At 41.4% G+C, this 20,446-nt stretch overlaps 1 protein-coding gene across 11 annotated transcripts in view; it reads right to left on the bottom strand.

Annotated features, from left to right (window-relative positions):
* Positions 1-20,446, bottom strand: part of LOC309610562 (uncharacterized protein) — a 651,150-nt gene that overhangs the window by 606,260 nt on the left and 24,444 nt on the right. The gene's annotated exons all lie outside the window — the stretch shown is intronic.

The following is a 20,446-nucleotide window of genomic DNA, read 5'->3' as shown; positions in this document are numbered from 1 at the left end:
GAAGAACAAACCTGAGTCCATATTGGATCTATTCCTTTAGCTCTAACTTTTGTGCTCTGTTACCTGTGCTTAGTCATGCTGAATCTACACCTCTTGTAAAAGAATGCTGCCCATAGCCTGAAATATACAGGATAGCCCATTCTCAAGGTTCTGACCTTTAAATATATAACACTTTTCCATTCATATAGAGATAAAACGTTGCAGAACAGAGAATAACATTCATCTTGTCAGAGGTTTATAGGGACATTGTGACCAGGCCTATGTGGAGAGATGCAAGAGCAAAGGATTCAGGCATCAAGAAGTTGGCAAAAGCCAGTCACACCCCCTCCCCTTTGAGTACAAAAGAAGCCTGAATTCTAACTCGGGTAAGATGGTTCTTTGGGACACTAGTCCACCATCTTCTCGGGCTGCTGGCTTTCCCAGCTCATCTCTCGATTTATTGCCCTGTCATGCAGCGAGCAGTATCAGCTTGGACTCCATAACACAAGGAACTTGCAAAGCACAAATCTGGTCATGTCATTCCTTAACTCAAAAGCCTTCGGTGCCCCCCGGGACACAAAAGGAAGTCGAAACTGCTTAATCTGACCTACAAAGCCAGCCTTGTCTTATAACCCTCCCCACTCCAGCCTCACCTGGCCACTGCTCATTCTTTCCACTCTATCGCTTGGGTCTTCCTGAAATCCTACTTTGTTTTTGCCTGCAGAATGACTTGCCATTCTTCAAAACCTCACTTAAAAGATACTATTAAGTCCAGACAGAAAGAATTGCTTGTTCATTGATGATTTCAGGTGTGCATGCCTTCACTCAGCAAAGATTTTGTCTGCTATGTACCGAGCACATCTTGTTTGCCGTCTTTCTTTAGAGGGCACGGTTTGTAATTGTTCTATGCCTGCCTCTATCATAAGAATTTCCCATTGATGACAAAACTATAGCAACCGGTAATTCTTTTTTTTTTCTTTTTTTATAAATCTATTTATTTATTTATTTATTTATTTATGGCTCCGTTGGGTCCTCGTTGCTGCACGAGGGCTTTCTTTTAGTTGCAGTGAGCGGGGGCTACTCTTCGTTGCGGTGCACGGGCTTCTCATTGCGGTGGCTTCTCTTGTTGCAGAGCACAGGCTCTAGGCACACAAGCTTCAGTAGTTGTGGCACGCGGGCTCAGTAGTTGTGGCTCATGGGCTCTAGAGCACAGGCTCAGAAGTTGTGGCGCACGGCTTAGGTGCTCTGCAGCATGTGGGATCTTCCCAAACCAGGGCTTGAACCCGTGTCCCCTGCATTGACAGGCGGATTCTTAACCACTGCGTCACCAGGGAAGCCCCTGCAACTGGTAATTCTTTGATTTCACAAATTATGGTCCTGACTTATAGAGTCAAGAATTTTAAAATTTAAAAAGCACCTAGTAATTATCCCAGAGTGGTTTTTTAAAAATTATATACACTCTGTTACCCAATCATGCTTAGCACAGCCATGGGAGACGTCCTCTTATATTCAGACTTTGTTCAAGTTTTATTAAATTTAGGTCTTCCCAGAAGGTTTCTACTCAAGAGAATAAGTGTTGTTTGAAGCTCCATGGAATCAAAGCTGATTCCTAAGGAAATAAATGGCTTCTCCACATGATCCATAAACAAGTCGCCAGGTATCAGCCATCAGCCCTGAATTATGAAGATAGCCAACTTTTGTTTTTCTTTTGACACATGCTTAAAATTCTCTCTAAATCTCTGTGCATAAACAAGCCCCAGTCTATGCGGCCCCTGCGTTTTCCCTGCTGCCACTGCGACAAAATATCTGAGATGCAGTGGATCTTTGAAAACTCTCCACTTTTCTTCCCTTATGTATGTTCCCTTGAGCTGGGGTGCATTTCCCAGCATGAACCTAAATTATAACCAGCTGTATTGCCAAAGTCTAGTGAGAAAAGTAGAAACCAATTTGAGTATTTTGCAGGGAATTTAATACTGAGAATTTAATATATAAGTGATGAAAGAGTAGAGAAGCCAAACAGATTAGTGACAGCTGGAAGCTACGGAGGCTGGGAGTGCAAAGGGAGCCGAGGGTGTTGATGGAGCCCAGAATTCGGAATCGCCTGGCAGAAGCCAGTACCAAAAAGGAGGAAAAGCTATAACCAAAGACACCACCCAAGGTACAGAGAGAGGGAGAAAAGTACCATGGCTTCTACCCTTCTCCCCCAGTCCTCCAGGAGCTTCCATTGGCCAAATGGAAACTACATCAAGCCAGAGGGCAAGGAATCTGAGAAGTGTTTTCCCTGAAATAGCAGATAGGAGCAGGGGAGAGGCAGGGAAGGGGTCTGACAGCAAACAGGAACACACTCCATGCCTTTGAGCCCCAGAGGTGAAGCTCTGTCACACAGTGTTGCCCACTTCTAACCCAGGCGTGTTCACAGACCTCCTCATAATCCCACAGGCACCGAGCCCTAGCTAAGTAGGTCCTGACGAGGATGCCCTGCTCTTCTCCATGAGGGCTGGCCAACTTTTAGGAAATACCAATCTAATTTTCGTTTTGTTTTTCTAATTAAGTTTTTATTTTAACTGGAGTATAGTTGATTTACAATGTTGTGTTAGTTTCTGCTGTACAGCAAAGTGAATCAGTTATACATTACATATATCCACTCTTTTTTAGATTCTTTTCCCATATAGGCCATTACAGAGTATTGAATAGAGTTCTCCATACAGTAGTTCCTTATTAATTACTTATTTTATATATAGTAGTGTGTACATGTCAATCCCACTCTCCCAATTTATCCCTCCCCCCCACTTACGCCCTGATAACCATAAGTTTGTTTCCTACATCTGTAACTCTATTTTTGTTTTGTAGGTAAGTTCATTTGTAGCCTTTTTTAAGATTCCACATATAAGCAATATCATATGATATTTGTCTTTCTGTGTCTGACTTACTTCACTCGGTATGACAATCTCCAGGTCCATCCATATTGCTGCAAATGGCATTATTTTTATTGTTTAAAAAATACTTTTCTAAGGTAGAAATCAATATCTCTTCATTATGATCATGTCCCATGTGTATGTTTCAATAGGTTTTCAGAGGTTTATCTCCAATTAATAAATGTCTTTTCAACACTTAATATTCAAATATCTGCTCATAAAAATGCATCTTAGTCCTATTTTTGTCACATTTATTCCCTAGAGATTTTTATTGGTTTTGTTCGATGTTTAGCAAGAACTTTCAAGTAGCACATTGAGAGCTTTAGGCAAATTTAAATAATCTCCTTTAAATTAGAAGGAAACTCAATGCACTGCAGTAGTCCTTTGCTAGGCTGAGCCCCAGTCATCTGAAAGTCATTTGCCCAAAACATTTAGCAGGTACTCCTGGGAAATTCTGTGCATGCTGAGAAGATAAGAACCATGCAGTACAATAGGAATCTGCTAAAAAGCCCCTAGAATAAGGGAAAGCAGCGTAGCAAAATCAGATTTCTCTTCATAACTAAACAGGACTATTAAAACCACATTAACTTTGGAAACTATAATCTTCAGAAGCTCTTGCCTACATTTAAATCACAATATACAACCTCTTTATTATTTTACATCCATCTTCTTATTATAAAAATAATAAATGTTCATTATAGAATATTTGGAAAGTAAGGAAAAGTATAATAATTAAAATTTTTGAAAAACTCATAGCTTCGACATCCAAAGATAACCTCTATTAACATTTTGATGCCTATTTTGTGCTGGTGTGTGTGTGTGTGTAAAACAACCTTGGGGGTGTACCACGCATACAGTTGTATACCCTGATTTTTATCATTTACCATTTTATTTTGAGGATTTCCCCACACTATAATTTTCCCCATCTAAAACTCATTTTAATTGGCTCATAATATTCTATTGTATAGCTGCACTATAATTTATTAAATTATTTCCATTTTGTTAGACATTTAGGAACCATGTTGCTACTTATGCCTTGACAAGCCAATATGAAAAGACTGGTTTTCCCACCTATAAAAAGGAAGCAACGTCATCCTGAAAGAAGCTGACATTTCCTCTTCTCTGCCCCTAATTATCTCTTAGCTGTCTTTGGTTTCACACTAACTGCATTTGAAGGCTTCTCCTTTTGTTATACTGACGAGTAGGAGTGAGAAAAGAGACCACCACCTAGAAGAACTTGACCAAAGGCATGGATAATTATTAAATTATTTTATGGATATATTTTATGGAATCTTTTAAAGGAATTATTAATTATTAAATAGATAATTATTAAAGTGACCACTTGGAAGAAGCCTTGTTCTTGTTCTTTATAAATAGAAGGTCACTGCTGACATATTTAAGAGCACATATACATATTTATTTATATATATTTTAGAATATATCTAAATGTATGTATGTATGTGTGTGTGTATATATATATATACACATATATATGTATATATATGTGTGTGTATATATATATATATATATATATATATATATATATACATATATATATACATTTAGATGCTTAGAAACCGCTGTTAAGTGAGTGATGAATTACAAATGCCGGAGAAGGATATGGTTGAGGGTCTGATTTATTTGGGGGTGCCCATTGGGTTTTCTTGTTCCTTTTGTATTTTTTGGCAGAAATCAATGATTTGGAGTGGGATTGGTCCAGAGAAGTCTTTACAGCACTAAAAACTGTATTTTTTTATTAAGCACATTTATACTTTTGCTATATTGTCCTATACCATATATATTTATATGCAGATAGAAAAACAATAATTATGACAGAACATTCTAAGATTGGTGTGAGGATTAAATGAGATGATGCATAAAGGATTCAGCTCAATGATGACTGGCTAACTGAAAATACGCCGCAGGTGTCATATGCTATTTGTATCAGCATCCTTATTTTCCTTTGAATGGGGCTTTACAGCTCACAAAGAATTTTCATACACATTTGCTCTTTTAGTTGCCACAGCACCTCAGAGAGGTAGGCAAGGATGAGGATCTTTCTTGTGTCAAAGTCCTTCTACTCTGCAGCTCACGATGGTGACTGGCTCGTTTGCTGACGGCCATGTAAATGGCCAGGCTGGACTGAATTATTACAAACTATGACTTTGGCAAAAGCAGATAGAATGAGTGGACAAGCTCAGCAAATCTCTCTCTATTCTAGCAGAGACATAGGCTCCAGACTCTGTACTAATAAACCATTTGATTTTAGGCAAGTTCCTTAAATCACCCTCAGTGTTTGGCCAAAATCAATAATAATGATAATAATAATACCACTGCACTCTCGAATCTAGGGCTAATGTTACAAGCACAAAAGAAGATAAAGCCGTCAAAATTACATCTTTTTAGTAGTGGAACTTTAAAAAGTACTCTTACAAGACTTTTCTAAACAATGCTGCACTTACTAATTGAATACAACAATCTAAGCGTTCCTTTGGGGTGTCTGGCATGAGCATTTAACATCCCCTTCCTTCTATTGGATCTGCTTGCAGCCCAGGTATACAGGGAGCCTTCAAACTGTTCCTAACACAGATCTATACTCTTTTTAAACACTCATCTAGAAGCAAGAAGTTGGAGGGGAGTTACATTTGGGGGGAAAAAAAATCCAAGGGGATAGCCATAATTCAGTGAGAGGCTGGCTGAAAAGTTGAATCCCAAGTCAAGTTCATTGCTCCCCAAATAAACTGAAGAGCCCCAGGGGCCTCAGAGTCAATGGTTTGGCACTTACGAGTGCTCCAGGTCAAGCTTAGTGTTTACATGGTTCATCAATTTGTTTTCAAAGAGCTGCCCCAAAGTCAGCAGGGTTAATCAATTCTAACCATTGGGCAATCAAATAGTCAGCAAAGGCATCCCACGAGGGTACAAAGGAAGAAGGCAGGACAGACCATGTGATTGTCCCAATCATTTAAGAACCAGTCATGACAGAACCAATCATTCTGATCTCCCGTTGCCGGATTACCACTCAACCATTACCTGACTCAACATGTGTTCCCCTTATTTTCAAAATACTTTTATAGTCACAACTGAAAAGCAATCTCTTTGGCTTCATTTAGTGCTAGGATGGGAATTGTAACTCGAGTACATCAGCAGAAGGACATACCTTTTCCAAATGAGCAGGATAGGCAAAGAACAAAACAGGAGGGCCGCTTAAAGCACAGACTCAGATTCCCAGCCTGGTGGAGAGCTTTTCGGGGAATACAAAGAGAGGCAGAAATAGAAGTGATATTTGGATGCTGTTTAACTGTATTAGAGAAGATGTGGATGTCAATTGCCTGTTACAGATCACCAAACTAGCACAGAGAAAACACGGAGCAACAGTGAGACTTGCATGCTCCGAACAGCTGCTTCAAGTCTCCCCCTGCTAAAAACAGAGCATCTGATAAATTCTTGACTTGTCTTGGCATTTTTGTCTCAGAATATAGAGGAAGCAAGGAAGTTAGCTGAATCAGAAGGAATGTGCAGGGATGCGGAAGGGTGGAGTCCTGGAGAATTAAGCAAGTGTTTCACCTTAACCCTTGTTGCCTTTGAAACACAAAAAGATATCCCAAAGTTTATCCAAAAGCTGCATACAATGAATGATGTCAGTAATTTGCTTCAAAATTATCTAATGGCACAGGACGTGGGTGGAGGGTGGTAGGTAAGGGTATAGAAAAAACAGGATTGTCTATGAGCTGATAATTGTTGAAACCAGGTGATAGATCCATGGGGGTTCATTTTGCTGTTCTATTTGTGTATGTTTGACAATTCCCATAATAATGAGTAAAACAAAACAAAACAAAATAATATATGACTCATTCCAAAGCAAAAATAAACCCTCTAAAAGGAAGAATAACTTAAAGGTATGACGAGCTTTCAGAAAAGAAACAGTCTATTGGCAGACGCACAAACAATCCCATTCAGGGAGGAAGTGTGTGCTTTTGGAGTGCTGGGTGTTGAGACAGCATTGAAAACCACGTGACTCGACCAGGAGCCATTTGGAAATTGGTGGAGACATTTTTGCTTGTTGTAATACCTGAGGGCAATGCTGGTTCTCAGTGGTGGAAGGCCAGGCATGCTGAAAGTCCTTTAATCCAAGGAACATACAATTGTTCCCCCAATACCAGTTGCACCTCCACTGAATTGATGAAACCAAAGGAACTCTTCTATTAACCTGACCTTAAGAGCACATGGCCCATGGATGGGAAGAATAAATAGTAAAGGATGAATAACAAAGACCCACATGGAATTGTAAGAAAAGTTCCAAGAAAACCAAAGATTGGATTATCAGACACTTGCCAAGATTCAAAAGTCAGCACCATAATGAGGCACAGTAACAATATAACTTTTGCAGGTTTCAGAAAGAGGACAGAATTTCCTATAACCTAGAAAGGGTAGCACAAATGAGGTTAAAAGAGAGCTGGAGAGCAAAATGGTAAGAGGGTAAATCGTGAGGAAGCACCACCAGGAACTTATGCCCAGACCCCAGGGAGGCTGCACCAAGACCATTCACCCGGGAAGACTCAACCCTCGCCTTAGGCTCTGGGAGCCATCCTGTCCCCACTCAGGAAAATCTAATAAAGCACAGGCCGATGGCTCCATTGGTGTGTGAGCAAGACTGACCGCTGGAGATAAAGTTCCTGGTCTGGCCTCTCACACTATGGATCAGGTCTTAACTTCACGGAGCTTCTAGTCTGGTTTGGGGAAACAAGATACGTTGAAACAACAATTCTGAATGTCAAAAAAACACCATAGAGCTTCCCTGGTGGCGCAGTGGTTAAGAATCCACCTGCCAATGCAGGGGACACGGGTTCGAGCCCTGGTCTGGGAAGATCCCACATGCTGTGGAGCAACTCAGCCCGTGCACCACAACTACTGAGCCCGTGAGCCACAACTACTGAAGCCCGGGCGCCTAGAGCCTGTGCTCCACAACAAGAGAAGCCACCACAATGAGAAGCCCGCACACCCCAACGAAGACACAACGCAGCCAAAAATAAATAAATTAATTTAAAAAAAAGAAAAAAGATTGTACCATCCTTGTAAAATGAATTAGTATGTGAAATAACTTTAAAAACAAAACAAAAAAAACACCATAAGATTAAGTCCTAAATGAGTTGCATAGATGGTTAACAGCATAAGCCAAGGAAAGGAATAGCTGTGGCTCAAGTCAGCAAGGGGTGGAACAAAAGGGGATGTAACCCTGATCTTAAAAGAGGGGCAGGTTTTGAGTAACCATAAAAAAGAGAGAGAGTGCATTTGTGGAAAGCACAGAATTGGGGGACAGGGAAGAAAAGGAACAAAGGCCTCATCCTCTGACCACATCTTGACTTAGGACGCAGAAACCCTACCAACTTTCCTAGCAGGCGTGTGCTTGGACTCTGGACTTCTTGTCTTGCTCAGCCCCTGGATATTTCTGGGCTCTGGATTTCTGTGGTGCACCTGCCTCTGACTCATCGCTGCTCAGGCCTTTGGGTTTTCCTGTCCTCTGGCCTCAGATCTCTCCGATCTCTTCTGGCCAATTGCCTCAGTGCCTCGGCCTGATACAAGGGAGTGTCACTGGTCACCCTTGGACAAACGGCTCAGACACATTACCAAGAAAGGGAAGGAGCACAGCATTTTACCTGGAGAGGGAAGTGACATCATGGTCTTTGGGAGCTTTCATGTAATCAAATCCAAGGGAAAAATCTGTCCAAAAATGTTCTCTTTTCCTCTCTAGGCTTTGATACATACCTTTTTATTTATTCATTTTTTATTTTCTAAAAATTGGCACCAGACTTGATAGAGAAATTGTATTAACTCATCATGAATGATAGACTGGAATGTTTTGGAATAATATTTACTAAAATGTTGGTAACTGAATCAGTAGCAGTATGGTATCTGGAACCAGCTTAAAAAAAGCATTGATCCCGGGTTTTCCAGATCAAGATGGCAGAGCAGGAAGACCTGAGCTCATCTCCTCCCACGGACACACAAAACCTACAACTACATAGAGAACAACTATCCCTGAGAACGATCTGAAGGCTAGCAGAAACAACCTTCTACAACTAAGGATAGAAAGAAAAGGCCACGGTGAGACAGGCAGGAGTGGCAGAGACGCAGGCTGGTCAGAACCCCCCGCCCCGTGCAGCCACCCACAAAGCGGGAGGGAAAGCACAGCTGCGGAAGCCCCCCTGCAGTAGGGGACCTGCACTGCGAAGCCGAGCCCCCCTAAGGCCTGACTTTGAAAGTCAGAGGGCTTACGTCCAGGGGAGCTGGAGGCCTGTGGGAAACTGAGACGCTGATCTTGAAGAGCTTGGGCACAAACTCACTGGCTCAGAGGCCCAGTGCAGAGGCAGCAGCTTGTAAAGTTCCCAGGTGATTCGTTGACTAATTTTAGGGTATGTGCTGGAGGGGCAGCGATCTGGTGGAACTGTCTCTGGGACTGAAATGCTGTTGGGCGCCGTTTAAAAATTTCTCCTTCCACCTAGCTGGCCTGGTGCTGGTGGGTACTACGTCTGTCATTACTCATCAAACTAGCTAACACCATGTGTCCTGCCCTGGTGTTTCCCTGAGGACCAGCCCTGCCCAACCTGCCCACCCCAGCCAGCCCCTCCAAAGTGGCTCCTGCCCTCCCCCACCCGGCAGGCCACCCTGGCCAGCACCAGTGCCCACTCCAGGGGGTGGCTCCAGCTCCAGGAGGGGCCAGCCCTGCACACCAGCATGCCTGCAACAGTCACGGCCAGGCACTGCAACACTGGGGGCCAGGACCGCATATCAGCACATCTGTAGCAGTTGTGACAGGACCTCTCAGCCAGCATGGCTAAGAACCAACCCTGACCACCAATGCACCTGCAGCAATCACAGCCCAACCACAACAGGAGGGCATACACTGCCCACACAGCCCACTGGAGCATGTGACTCTGATGACCAGGGGGGGCGGAATGTGCCACAAGGCCCCACAGTACACCTTCTACGTAAGACCACTCTTTCAAGACCTGGAGATGTAGCTGATATACTTAATACATAGAAACAAACACAAAGGGACTTCCCGGGTGGTCCAGGGGCTAAGGTTCTGTGCTTCTGATGCAGGGGGCCCAGGTTCAAGGGTTCAATCCCTGGTCAGGGGACTAGATCCTACCACTGCAACTAAGAGTTCACATACTGCAACTAAAGATCCCTCATGCCGCAACAAAGATCCTGCACGCTGCAACCAAGATCTCACATGCCACAACTAAGACCAGCACAGCCAAATAAATAAATAAATATTTTTAAAAAAATAGAAACAAACACAAAGAGTTAGGTAAAATGAGGAGACAAAGGAACACCTTCCAAATGAAAGAACAGGCCAAAACTTCAGAAAAATAACTAAATGAAACAGAGACAAGCAATTTACCAGATAAAAAGTTCAAAGAAATAGTCATAAAGATGGTCACCAAAGTCGGGAGAAGAATGGATAATCTAAGTGAGAACTTCAACAAAGAGATAGAATGTAGAAAAAAGAACCAGTCAGAACTGAAGAATACAATAACTGACATGAAAAACACACTAGAGAGAATCAACAGCAGAGTAGAGGATGCAGAAGATATCAGTGATCTGGAAGACAGGGAACTGGAAATCATCAAATTGGAACAGCAAACAGAAAGAGAACTTTTTAAAATGAGGATCGTTTAAGGGGCCTCTGGGACAACATCAAGTGTACTAACACTCATATTATAGGGTCCCAGAAGAGGAGAGAGAGAAAGGGACAGAAAACCTATTAAATAAATAATGGCTTAAAACTTCCCTAACCTGGTGAAGAAAACAGACACCCAAGTTCAGGAATCACAGAAAGCTCCAAGCACGAGGAACCCAAAGAGAACCACACCCAGACACATTATAATTAAAATGTCAAAAGTTAAAGATAAAGAGACAATCTGAAAAGCAGCAGGAGAAAAACAACTAGTTACATACAAGGGAACCCCCATAGACTACTAGCTGATTTTTCAGCAGAAACTTTAAAGGCCAGAAAGGCCTGGCACCATTTATTAAAAGTCCTGAAAAGAAAATACTCGCAACTAATAAAACTCTACCTGACAAGGTTATAATTCAGAATTGAAGGAGAGATGGTTCCCCAGCCAAGCAAAAGCTAAAGGAGCTCATCACCACTAAACTGGCCTTACAAGAAGTGTTAAAAGAACTTTAGACAGAAAAGAAAAGGCCATAACTGGAAACAAAAAAATTATGAAAGAAAAAATTTTACTGGTAAAGGCAAACATATAGTAAAGGTGGTATGAATGTTAAAAGACAAAAGTAGTAAAATCATCTATATTTAAAATGATTAGCTAAGCGACACACAAAGTAAAAAAGTGTAAAATACAATGTCAAAAACATAAAATGTGGGAGGGGGAGTAAAAATGTGGTTTTTTTAGAATGTGCTCAAAAGTAAGCGACCATCAACTTAAAACAGACTGCTATATACATAAGTTATTTTACATGAACCTCATGGTAATCACAAACCAAAAGTCTATAACAGAGACACAAAAAAATAAAGAGAAAGGAATACAAACATAGCACAAAAGAAAGTCATCGAATCACAAGGGAAGAGAACAAGAGAAGGAACAGAGAAGAACCACAAAAACAGTTAGAAAATAATTAAAATGCCAACACATAACATACCTATCAATGATTACTTTGACTATAAATGGACTAAAGGCTTCCAATCAAAAGTCATAGAGTGGTTGAATGAATAAACACTAATCTGAAAAGGTATCTGCACACCTATGTCCACTGATTGACAGTAGCCAAGATATGGACACAATATGTGTCCGTCAATAGATGAATAGATAAAGATGTGGAGCTATATAATATCTATATCTATACACATAATGGACTATTACTCAGCCATGAAAGACAATGAAATCTTGCCATTTGAGACATGTGTGGACCTAGAGGGTATCATGCTAAGTGAAATAAGTCAGTCAGAGAAAGGCAAATACTGTATGATATTACCTATATGTTGAATCCAAAAAACAAAACAGAAACAGACTCATAGATACAGGGAACTAACTGGTGGTCACCAGAGGGGAAGTATGGGGGGGTTGGCTGAAACAGGTGAGGAGATTAATAGGTACAAACTTTCAGTTATAAAATAAATGTCACAGGGATGTAATGCAGAGCATAGGGAATGTAGTCAATAATATTGTGATAACTTTGCGTGGTGACAGATGGTTACTAGACTTATTGTGGTTATCAATTCATAATGTACATAAATGGTGAAACACTAAGTTGTACACCTGAAACTAATATAATATTGCATGTCACCTATATTTCACTTAAAAAAAAAAAAAGAAGCTTACAGTCCAGCCAGAAGGGCAATCCATGTTCATGGGGAAAACACCATATAAGTTTTTAAATGGGAGTTGGGGGACTTTTGTCACAGGAAGTGCTATTTATATACAGTATTTTAAAATTTAAATAGATGTGCAATTTATTTTTTTTTAAAGCATTGTTTCATCAGCTCCTTCAGGAGTTGGTAAATCTAGGTGAGTCATGCTACAAACTGTGACCAAAAAGACCCTGCTGTGTAATTCATGTATCTGCTGGGGCAGTAATACTCATGACAGCCTGAAATAAATGACTGTGTTCCTTCTAAACGTGATTTTTTTTTAATTTATTTTTTTGGCCGCGCTGCACGGCATGCGGGATCTTAGTTTCTGGACCAGGGATCGAACCCATGCCCCCTGCAGTGGAAGCACAGAGTCCTAACCACTGGACCGCCAGGGAAGTCCCCTAAATGTGATTTCTTAAAACCTCATATCATATATCTTTTTTGCCTTCATTAAGTGACTGACATTCACAGTTCTGTCTTTAAGAAAACAAATTTTTTCTTCTAAAAATCAGAAACTGTACTTCCTAGTAAAAGGCCCAAGTAGACACAAATTACGGCAGGGTTGGCTATCTAACAAAAATGCATTAAAATACAGTGCCCATGGTGGCGGATGAGGTGGAAGCAAACAGAACACCGCTTTTCTTTGTTTACTGGCTCTGCCAACACCATGTTTGGGTTCGTGGGTTGGTGCTTATCTGAAATCATGTTGACACAGGCATGAATGTTCTGAATTTTTGAAGGATAAGGGTGTGTGTGTGTGTGTGTGTGTGTGTGTGTGTGTGTGTGTGTGTCTGAGGCTGTGATTACTATCCTTGCTGGAGAACATTTCTCTTCATGAAGAGCTTTTGAGAAGCTGTAAAAATTTCACAACATAGATACTTGATAACAACAGCATGTTTTTCTTGGGAAAAACAACTGGCAACTCAAAGCAGTTGGTGATGTTTATGTACTACTGTTGAGCAAAAAAACACTCTGGGGCGGGGGGCGGGGGGAACTAGAGAGTTTCTATGAAGACAGAGGTTTCTAGACAGTTTCTAAGAAGACCACAGCTTGGACACATCACTTTAATGTGTTGATGACTGAGTTTTTAGAAAGCCTGTACTCAGCTCTTTATTATGAACTTTTAATTTTATTCTGTTCCGCATTTTAGTAGATTCTGAATTGCTAATACCAACATAAACTGATGAAGGGATTTCTCCTAAACACTAAACGAGAAAGAATACTTTTCTTTTCCATAGAGTCCAAATAGGGCACGAGATAATGATTCTAGCCTAGCATTTTCTACATCAAAGTTTCTTCAAGTAGTCACTCAAATGTCTGTTGATTGATCATTATGCAAAAAGCAGATCAAAGACAAATATTAAAATGAATTATGATGTTCAGGCTTATTCATACCCCAAGCACATGGAGTTTTACTCATTGAAAGCAAGTGCGCTTCTCTCTAAAATCCTATTCCGGTTTCTTAACATTCTTCAGCTATGTTTAGAGAATATGTTGTCAACTCATCTTTGCATAGTGAACACACTTTGATTCTAAAAAACATAAGTGACAAACAGAATGTTATTTTTATATAGCATAACAATATGTGAAGAACTTTGAATGTGAGGTACATATCATCGATTTGTGACAACGGCCCCCTGCTGGACCTGCTTTTTCTACACTGGCTGCAGAAAGCGGAAGAACAAACCGGGACAGTGCACAGCCTCCCCTGGCCAGGCTGGGAAAACATTCCTCAAGTATGTGGTCTATGGCCCAGCTGTTTGTCCAGCGTCACCAACATAGCCAGCAGGTCACTTCTGGATCCCAGGCTGCTGAGTCTCTCCCACTGTTGCCGGAGCCGGGACAACAGGGCAGGCAAGAGCCCTACAACACGGTATAGCGGTTAATAGTTATTTATCTTTAAAAAAACAAAACAACCCTCCCAAAACCTCAAATGAACTAATAGTTTTATCAAACCGGCTGTTCAAAACCATCTTCTTTTATCTGCTTGTCCAAGAGTGAAAAAACAGACACAGTCAGAAGCCTATTAATTGTCCCTGCCTGCTCTATTCGAAACCCCAGTGTTCATTGTTTCAAGGTTGCAGAATTCTCAGTCCTCAACAAAGAACACTTGTAACAAGGTGTACCGTTTCCACTCATACCACTTCTGACACCAAATGAGCCGTTTTTTTCCCTCCGTACCAACCGATTTTCCAGCTCTCCTCGTACAAACTGGGTGTCCTACCATTCCATTCCATTCAATTCTGACACTAACTCCACTGAATTAGTGCAGACCCCACAGGTTTAAGGCTCAGTCCCACAAAACCGCACTCCCCCCACTTCAGATGCTGGCCATAGTCCCAGGTGGTCACCGGTACTTCTGACCAACCAGCTATAAATTTGGTGGTTCTTACAACCTCTTCCTCAGGTTTGATTATTCACTAGAACGGTTCACAGAACTCAGGTAAACTTTACTATTTACGGTGTATTATAAAGACTTCAACTGAGGAACAGCCAACAGAAGAGATGCATAGGGCAAGGTATGGGGGAGGGATGCAGAGCTTTCATGCCCTTTCTGGGTCTGCTGCCCACCGTGCCCCCCCAGCACCAAGACATGTTCACCAACTCAGCAGCTCTCCAAAATCCATTGTTTAGGGGTTTTTATGGAGGTTTCATTGCGTAGATGTGATCAATTAAGTCATTGACCATTGGTGGTTGAACTCCATCTCTAACCCCTCCTTTTTCCCCATAGGTCCATGCCTCTAATCATGGCTTGGCCTTTCCGGAGACTAGCCCCATCCTGAAGCTACCTAGGGGCCAGCCAAGAGGAGCCTAATTAGAACAAAAGAGTTCCTATCGCAGAACACCTAAACAGACATTTCTCCAGAGAAGATATACAGATTGCCAACAAACACATGAAAGGATGCTCAACATCAATAATCATTAGAGAAATGCAAATCAAAACTACAGTGAGGTATCACCTCACACCGGTAAGAATGGCCATCATCAAAAAAATCTACAAACAATAAATGCTGGAGAGGGTGTGGAGAAAAGGGAACCATCTTGCACTGTTGGTGGGAACGTAAATTGATACAGCCACTATGGAGAACAGTATGGAGGTTCCTTAAAAAACTAAAACTAGAACTACCATATGACCCAGCAATCCCACTACTGGGCGTATACCCTGAGAAAACCAGAATTCAAAAAGAGTCATGTACCACAATGTTCATTGCAGCTCTATTTACAATAGCCAGGACATGGAAGCAACCTAAGTGTCCATCAACAGGTGAAGGGATAAAGAAGATGTGGCACATATACACAATGGAATATTATTCAGCCATAAAAAGAAACAAAATTGAGCTATTTGCAGTGAGGTGGATGGACCTAGAGTCTGTCATACAGAGTGAAGTAAGCCAGAAAGAGAAAAACAATTACCGTATGCTAACACATATATATGGAATCTAAAAAAAAAAAAAAATGGCTCTGATGAACCTAGGGGCAGGGCAGGAATAAAGACACAGACGTAGAGAATGGACTTGAGGACACAGGGAGGGGGAAGGGGAAGCTGGGACGAAGTGAAGGAGTAGCATGGACACATATACACTACCAAATGTAAAATAGATGGCTGGTCGGAAGCAGCTGCATAGCACAGGGAGATCAGCTCGGTGCTTTGTGACCACCTAGAGGGGTGGGATAGGGAGGGTGGGAGGAAGACACAAGAGGGAGGAGATATGGGGATATATGTATACGTATAGCTGATTCACTTTGTTATAAAGCAGAAACTAACACAATATTGTAAAGCAATTATACTCCAATGAAGATGTTTAAGAAAAAATAAAAGAGTCCCTGTAATCCAGGGAATTCCAAGGGATTTAGGAGCTCTGTGTCAGGAACCGGTGAGGAAGACCAAGTATATATTTCTTATTGTAATCACACAAGGTTTGTTACTTTTATTGATTCAGAATAGAGAGGAACAAAACACATAACTCCCTTCTTCTTGCTTCAATACCCCTGATCTCACGGGCAAAGCTTTCTGACAGATGAAAGCCAGCCATGAGAAATGGTTTTGTTTTAGGTAGCATTGCTTTCGAGAAGCCTCCTTCAGCTTCCCTTCCCTTCTGGCTCTTGCGAGCCAATTGTCTGTTGACTGGTCATTATGCTAAAAGCAGATCAAATACAGGTACTAAAAATGGGTTAGGATGCACAGGCTTATTCAAACCCCAAGTACATGGAGTTTCACTCATTTAAAGCCGCCCTTGGTCAAGGCTGCTTTTCTCACTGTTGCTGGTCTTCCCATTGGTCACCAGCTCCCAGGAGTTTCAGCTAGGAAACTGCTGTGACCCTTTGGTCACAGGAAAGCAGAGTTCAGACTCTAATGGGCCCAGGAAAGTAGGGAAACCTACCTAAGGGGGACGAAGGGAGAGAAGATGCCCCTACCCTCGAATTATTTCTACAGAAACCTTGAAGTCTCCTCCCTTCCTGCTCTTCCCCTTCCCCACCCCACGTTCACCAAAATGACTCATAGATTCTCACCTAAAAGTGGTTATTTCTGAATTTTACACGACAGTAACTTCTAGAGAGTGTATATTCACACATACATTTTGGGATACCTTTTTCTCAGAGTCTTTCAAACACTTCCAACTACACGAGTTGCCTCTTCTAGGTTCTTAAGACAACGTGAGTTTTAAGCTTAGTTTATCGGTCCCCACCCGAAGTGTCAGTGAGAACTGAGAGGAACCAGAAGGGAAAGACCCTGGAACAGATGTGGGCTTTGAACCTCAGCAGGGCTGGAAACATTCCAAGAGCAGATGTCACAGTCCTTCCCCTCAAGACCTCCAAAAAAAAAGCAACGTGAGAAATAAAGCAACTGTGCAGCCAAGGCCGAGCCCTCACACAACTCCAGGGGGCACCATTCATGGGAAAACAGTGTGAGTGGTCCCCTGGCGCTGTGCAGATACAGGCCTCTGAGAACAAGAATGCTTTTTGTCCACAATGTGTGTGTCGCCTGAGACGCACACCACGGGGGGCTTCCTGGGAGAAGGGCTATTTCCTGTCCTGGGCATGGAAGCCGCTCCGTGAATCTAAGAGGATGTGGCTGTCGGTAAATAGGACTTAATTCTGCTCCTCATCCACCCAGAGCCCTCCCTCAGGACCTCTGCTTGTACTTTGGAAACAGCCCAAGCTTTGGAAGGAGGAATTTTGAAGGCTGGTTCTGCTACTCGAGGGCTGCACAGCCCTGGCTAAGTTACTTGCCCTCTCTATGCCCGGGTTTCTCATCTGTCCGGTGAGTTAATAGTATCTAATCCTTGGAGTTATCGCACCCATTAAGAGAATTCTACCTTTCCCGGGAGACCCTGGGCCTTTGTGTGTGGTGTTAGGGTTAGGGAGGAACATGAGAATGGCCAAGGTAGGCTGGTTTGCTTTACATGGGAAAGAACAGAGAGTTGCTAGAGAAGAAGAAGGAAAAACCCATTGGAAAAAAGATGAGAAAAAGGAGAGGAGAAAAGAGCTAAAGTAGGCCAGTTTGGGGGAAAATCGGGGAGAGTGTGGAGGAAAGGAAGAGAGAGATTCATGGTTCATATATGTGGACTATATTTAGAGAGAGACAGTTGGGGGACAGTGATTATTAAACTGTCCTTTAGCATTTTTTAGAGATAACTCAGTTGAATAAGCAAATAGTTTTATCACAGAGGTTGCTGAAAACCATTTCCTTCTTCGGCTTGTCCAAGAGTGAAATAAGAATGGAAACACCCAGAAGCCTATTAAATTAATGTCCCCTCCCTGGCTCCATTCTCACCCCCAGCTATAAACACCAGCAGGTCAAGGACTGTAACACACCACACCATGACAGCTCGTGGGCATGGCTGCTGGCACAGGGAAGATGCCAGTCTGATGTGTCATTGAATGTATGGTCTTCTGTGCTGTTTCCAGTTTTCAAGCCCAAAGAAGGCTGAGAGAAAATTACAGCCTCCTTTGATTTTATCATCATGGGCCACGGGGTCCCATGAGGTGTGATGTGGAGCTGACCACTCTCTGGGAACCTCAGAGATGAGCCATAAAACCTTCTAGAAACATCTGTACAGAGCTCATTTATGTCATTCAAAGCTTCCTGAATTCAAAAGAAACCACATAAAAAGTCAGCAAAACCACTTGTGCACTTTAAGACATTTCCTGATCTCTTACACTAGCAATAATAAAATGGAAAAAAGATCCCTTGGAGCAAAGGAAATGTTTTTGTTTGTACCTGTGGGCAGGTGGTATTCTGCATTGTGAATTGACAGGTTTTTAACATTTGATGCAAGCATCTGAACACACATATTATTAAAACGTCTTCTTTTTTTCTATCCTATAATAGTCACTTGTTTTAGTGGTCCCCAAAGTGAAACGGGGTGGTTTTATATAGGGCTTATATTTGGAAATAGAGTCAGAGGGATTCATGAAGGCTAAATCAGTGCTGATGTTATTTTTTAGTTTTAGAGACAATTCCCATCAGATTTCTTTGTGTGATTTTTGTGTATCCTCGTAAATCTGAGAGCCAAATAAAGGAGAAAATCAGTAAATTTGCTTTCCTCTTGCTATCCAACTTCTCACGCCCATTTCATGTTTACTTTGCCACAGAACGTTGTAATTCACTTAAGCTCCACCCCCACGTGCAGCGGACAGAACTAATTGTATCATCCCTTTATTTCCGTCGGGAGCAAATAAAGCAAATAAAGCAAACCACTTGCCCATGAAACTGAGATGCTCCTGATGGGGTTGCAGATGCATTCAGATGAATGAAACCCTCCACTCACAGATCCTTGCACATGACGGAGACAGAAGGACAGGAAACTTGACGTACATTCGCCAGCTCAACAGAGCGCAAAGCACCTATTCCCACAGTCTTAAAGATTTACGCCAGGACAAGCTGCAAGTACAAATATTCACCAAAATTCCTCCCATCCTCACTCTATTCTCAGGAGAAAATGGGCTCTTGTAAATGTGTACCCATGGCACCTAGAGATATTTTCAAAGGAAATAGCCAGAACTGGCATTCCCACCTACACTGCGGGGGCAACTTCCACACCACCTAAAAGAAATAGTGGTATTTTTTTCCTGGATAGAAAAGAATGTTACTGTAGAAAGTTGTTTTGCTTTGTTTTGTTTTTGGTCGCACCACACAGCTTGCATTGCTTGCGGGATCTTAGTTCCCTGACCAGGGATCAAACCCACGCCCCCTGCAATGGAAGCACAGAGTCCTAACCACTGGACCACCAGAGAATTCCCTAGAAAGTTTAAAAACACAAAAAAGAGGTGAGAAAAAAAAAAATCACAGAATCCTAAAATTTTTGATGTAAATCTTTCTAGGCTTCTTCTATGCATGTTCTTGATCATGGACATATATATGATGAAAAAGAAAACAACTCTACATTTGCTTGATAAATTGAAACTTTAAATTAACTATGTAACATGAATATGTTCCCACTTCATTGAATATTATTTCATATCAGCACTTGAAATGGCTATATAATGTTGTATCACAGGGTGGTGCTATGATTTATTTAACCAGTTTAATCCCAATTGCTGGACATTAATCCCAATTTTCTGCTATTAAAATCAGTACTTCATGAAGTGTCTTTGTGTACAGATCTTGGCAAACCTCAGCAATAAATTCTTTGGCATAAATTGGGGATATTGAAATGCCGGGTTACAGAGCATGTCCATTTTAAACATCAATTTTCAGTCTTCCTAATCTTGCCAACATTGCAGATTATCTTAACAAAATAGTTTGCCAATTTGATAAAAGAAAAATGTTATTTCAGTGTGGTTTTCCTATGAATTTCTACGATTGCTAATGAGGTTAAAGGTTTTTTTTCTTCTGTTTATTAACCATTTATATTTTTCTTTTTGTTTTGAGTATTTATATCCTTTCCCTAACTAAAAAATGTTTGTCTTTTTCTTACTGACATAGAAGACCTCTTCCAATATTAAAGATAGTAACTTTTTGTTAATATACTGACAAGTTTTTCCTGGCTTTCCATTTGCCTTACTTGTATTTATGATTTTTTTTAATGTACAGAAGTGTTTCATTTTTATGCAGTAGAAACAATCAGTCTTCTCCTGTATGTTTTCTGACTTTGGCTATATAGGTTTAGAAAAGCTTTCTCTAAGTCCCACAGACTTTTGTCAAAAAATCATAATCATGCCCTGCCTT

This window comes from Balaenoptera borealis (genome assembly GCF_965194805.1).
Source record: "Balaenoptera borealis genome assembly, chromosome: 14".
Classification (NCBI taxonomy): domain Eukaryota; kingdom Metazoa; phylum Chordata; class Mammalia; order Artiodactyla; family Balaenopteridae; genus Balaenoptera; species Balaenoptera borealis.
Note: the sequence above shows the minus strand (reverse complement) of the source record. Positions and strands in the feature narration are given on the sequence as shown.